The sequence below is a fragment of the Oratosquilla oratoria genome, chromosome 13, assembly GCF_046742065.1.
Source record: "Oratosquilla oratoria isolate Oo_2021 chromosome 13, ASM4674206v1, whole genome shotgun sequence".
In the NCBI taxonomy this organism is placed as follows: domain Eukaryota; kingdom Metazoa; phylum Arthropoda; class Malacostraca; order Stomatopoda; family Squillidae; genus Oratosquilla; species Oratosquilla oratoria.
Genome location: NC_134789.1, coordinates 29229656 through 29234655, shown reverse-complemented (window position 1 = coordinate 29234655; position 5000 = coordinate 29229656). Strand labels below are relative to the sequence as shown.

The 5000-nt window shown below is 36.1% G+C and overlaps 1 non-coding gene across 1 annotated transcript; it reads right to left on the bottom strand.

Moving 5' to 3' along the window:
• Positions 1-2289: 2289 nt before the first annotated feature.
• TRNAV-CAC (transfer RNA valine (anticodon CAC)) lies at positions 2290-2362 on the bottom strand. The gene has a single exon. It is a non-coding gene; the product is annotated as a tRNA-Val (tRNA).
• Between the last annotated feature and the right edge of the window lie 2638 nt (positions 2363-5000).

Here is a 5000-nt window from a genome sequence, read left to right as displayed (position 1 = left end):
CAAACACATTCAAGCTCCTTCTCTCTTCCTCTCTTATGTTCCATGTTTCTGCTCCATACAGTGCTGTTGGTACAATCACTCCTTCATACAGTCTCCTCTTAGCATCCATTCCCAAATTTCTATTCCTCATTACACTTTTTAATCCACCAAGGCATTTACTCGCTTCTCTCAATCTACATTCTACCTCCACCTTCACTCCACCTTTTCCTGCCACATTTGCACCCAAGTATCTAAAACTATCCACTTCCTCCAGTTGCTCTCCCTTAATGCTCACTTCCAGATTACTGCCACTTTCACCCCTTGTACATCTCATCACCTTACTTTTACCCACATTTATCTTCAGCTTTCTTCTGTCACACACTCTTCCAAACTCTGTCACCAACTTCCTCAATCCCTCCTCCGGTCCTGCCACAAGCGCAGTGTCGTCCGCAAACAACAGCTGGCTCACCTCCCACTTTTCTCCATTTTCTTTAACCATCTCCAATCCCTGACCCACTACCCTTGCATTTACCTCTCGCACTACCCCATTCATGTATAAGTTGAACAGCCAGGGTGACATAACGCTTCCTTGACGAAGTCCCACCTTTACCTCAAACCACTCACTCTCTCCATTTCTAATCCTGACACAAGCTCTACTACTCTCATAAAAACTCTTGACAGCTCCTAGAAGCTTTCCTCCTATCCCGTATATCCGCATAACCTCCCACAGTGCCTTTCTGTCTACCCTGTCGTAAGCCTTTTCCAGATCCATAAAAGCCCAAAAAACATCCTTCCCCTTTCCTATGGCTTTCTCACATATCTGTTTTACCACAAAAATCTTATCTACACAACCTCTACCTGTCCTAAATCCACACTGTTCCTCACCAATTACTCCCTCTGTTCCTCTCCTAATCCTCTCAATCAAGATCCTCCCATAAGCCTTCCCAACTACACTTAACAAGCTAATCCCTCTGAAACTACTACATTCACACTTGTCCCCCTTTCCCTTGTAAAGTGGAACTACACAAGCACTCCTCCAGTCCTCCGGCACTCTACCTTCTCTCCAGCAAACATTAAATAACCTCACCAACCAGTCCACCATCACTGTACCTCCCTTTTTCAGACATTCTGCATGGCATCTATCCAGACCAGGTGCCTTACCTGCTTTCATCTTAACTGCTGCCTTCACTTCATCCTTCCTTATTTCTCCTCCATTTTCCTCACTCATCACTCTCATTTTCTTAGCATTTCCCACTGCAACTACCATTCCCTCCCTATCCTCCTTCACATTTAGCAACTCCCTAAAATATTCTGCCCATCTTCCCCTCACTGCCTTCTCCTCCATTATCATCTCTCCATCTGCACCTTTTACCTTTTCTTCTCTACTTGATTCGCCTCCTCTTCCTCTCTTAATTTCTTTCCAAAACATCTTTTTATTACTTTCAATATTTTCTGTCGTACTCTTACCCAATTTTACATCTGCTCTCCTCTTTGCCTCCTTTACCTTTTTCTTTACTTCTCTTTTCTTTTCTTTGTACGTCTCATATGACTCCCTCGTCCTATTTTGTAACCAATCTGTGTAAGCTCGCTTCTTCTCTTCTACAACCTTCTTTGTTTCCTCATCCCACCATTCACTACCCTTCCTTCTATTTCCTCCTGTCCTTCTTGTTCCACACACCATCTTTGCACACTTTGTGACTCCCTCCTTGAACGATCCCCATTCCTCCTCCACACCTACCTCTACTCTATCCTTCACTCCATCCCACTCCCCCTTCAGCTTCTTCTTGTACTCCTTCTCCTTTTCCTCTTCATTTAAAGAGTTCACTCTAAGCACCTCCCTACCTTTTGTCCCTTTCCTCTTTCTCCATCTATCCTCCACTCTCAACTTACCTTCCACCAGAAAATGATCTGATATTCCCCCACCCAATAGAACAAATGGAAGAATATGGAGACCTAGTTTCAATCCACCCGGTTAATGGAAAATCTCTAATCAGGAAAATCGAGAATACGAAGAAAAAACTGAACAACTACAACAATGCTGTCGTTTTTAACTCCACGTGTATTACTGAGAAACTGCTCCCCTCCTTTACTAATATATATATATATATATATATATATATCTATGTGTGTGTGTGTGTGTGTGTATATACATATACTGTATATATATATATATATGTGTAAATATATATATATATATATATATATATATATATATATATTGCTAGTACCAGAAAAGAAATCTGACAGTAATTCCTAGGCGCGCCTCCCTCTCTCCCCCTCTCGTGCACTGCAGTTCTGCATAAACAAACCTGTTTCCGCCCGGGATCGAACCGGGGACCTTGCGCGTGTGAAGCGCACGTGATAACCACTACACTACGGAAACCGGAGCAACTATAGACAACATTTCTAGAAAAGTTAATTTAAAGTATGTATATATATATATATATATATATATATATATATATATATATAGATATAGATATATATATACATTTATATATATAGTATATATATACATATGTATATATACAGTACATGTATATATATATATATATATATATATATATATATATATACATGTGTATATATATATATATATACATGTGTATATATATATATATATATATATATATATATATATATATTATTATTATTATTTTTTTTTTTTTTCATTTTTTTTTTTTTTTTTTTGCTGGTAACCAGAAAGGAAATCGGAAAGAAACAGTAATTCTTAGGCGCTTTCGTGTTATTCACATCGTCAGGGGAATACAGGTGAAATTAGTAGTACAATAACATTCATAAGACAAGAGACTTAACACTAGGAAAGGAACTGGGAATGCTTAAAAAATCACAAACGAAAAGGAATAAATCTTAGAGAACAACACAAATCAGCCGATTACTTTTGGTCTCTTACAACCTGATAGCAAATTTTGTTGATGATGAATATATTCTAATTTATAAATGCCACTACTGATATTAGGATTAGAACCTTCCGAATGGTTTATAATATCAATTTCTATAATGTTTCTTTTGACAAATGAATTACAAGAAAAACAGAGGAAGCCTTTGTCCAATTAATACCATGACTGAAGTCTTTCACGTGAACAAATAGAGTATTAGATTCTTGTGCTGTTTTAACACTACATTTGTGTTGTTTAATTCTGGTTGATAGTTCTTGACTGTTTCTCCAATGTGATACTTTTCACAATCTCTAGATTATGTTTATGCTACCATCTGAATCAACAGGTGAATTTTTAATTATTAGTTTCTTAAATGTTCATGGGTTATTAAAAGCTACTTTAATATTCCATGTTCTAAGTAGACGAGGAACTTGAGAAAGATTGTTACTAAAAGGTAATAAAAGGGAGAGAGGGTTAAACCCTATAGATTTTTTTCGTTAAAGCGATAGCGTTATCTAAAAATGTTATAGGGTACTTTAATTCCAACCATAGATTGATAATAGACTCAAATTCTTTATCAATGAATTCAGGGCTGCATATACGCAAGGCAAGTAAAAACATGGAGGTAAATACAAATTTTTTGTTTTACTTTATCATGGTGTGCCGGTAATAATGTATAAAAGAAAACTCATTAGTCGGCTTTTTATAAACGCAATCTAAAAAGGGGAATTTTATTATTACTTTCTAATTCTACAGTAAAATTAATAGAGGGAACCAAATTATTAAGAGAATGTAAAACAGCATCAAGATCCTCAGCACATGGCCACAAGCAAATAACACCGTCCACATATCTATACCATATCGCATTAGATAGCATAATTTCACAATAGTTTCGTTTAAAAAAAAATCCATGAAGTACGCAAACTGAGAAGGTGGACCAAATGTCCGCAATGAAGGAATGGTGAACGAAAGGAGAAAAAAGGTCTCAAGTACAAACGACTAAATTGCAATCAGACACATAAAAATAACAACAACAAAGATAAAAAGAAAGAAAAAAGAAAAGAAAAAGAAGAAGACTAAAACTGAAAAAGAGAAGGGATAAAAGTCTGAGAAGGGGAGTTGAAAAGCTGCACTGGAAGACCACCGTGGAAAAAAGTGGTCGCATCTGGTGTCAAATGTCAGGGCCTAAAGAAGCAGATTGGGACTGGAAAAAACTTTTGTGTTTTGCCAATCAATAAAAGAGCTCTCCCATATTATTGATTGGCAAAACGAAAAAATTATTACACAACATTTTAGAAAGGAACATAATTGAATTATGTTACATTAGAAATATTTTTGAAAATAATATGAATTTAAGCTTAGGTTTGTAAAAGTTAGATAACCTTATTATTAAAGATATTGTAAATAATTATAATTCTTCTGGAATCGGGTAACATTGGACCTTTCACAGTTCAACTACCACTATGTACATATTACGACCACCTTTGGTTATTTTCTGTATTCTGAAAAGTGGCTAATGAAATTTAACACAAGTAAATGCAAGGTAATGCACATAGGTAAAAATAACAGTAAGTACGATTACAAGTTATTTGGAAATTCGTTAACAAAAGTGGATAGTGAAAAAGATCTCGGCGTAATTATCAGTAACGACCTCAAATCATCCAAGCAGTGTATTTCAGCCTCTGAGAAAGCAAATAAGATTCTAGGACTGATTGCGCGATCTTTTGATTTCAAAGGTCCAACACTCATTAACAAGCTATATAAATCGTTAGTGCGTCCACATTTGGAATATGCTGTTTCCGTATGGTCACCGAATCTTATTAAAGACATTGACAGACTGGAAAAAGTACAACGGCGAGCAACAAAACTGATTCCAAATATCAAAAATAGATCCTACGAAAATCGACTAAAACGTATAAATCTGTTTTCCCTAAAAAAAAAAGCGTAGACTCAGAGGTGACTTGATACAGGTCTTTAAGATTTTAAAGGGAATTGAAAACATTAAAAGTGACAAAATTTTCACATTGAATGAGAATCAGACAAGAAACAATGGTCTCAAACTGTCCGGAAATAGATTCAATTTGGAAGTAGGTAGAAACAACTTTGCCAACCGTGTAGTTA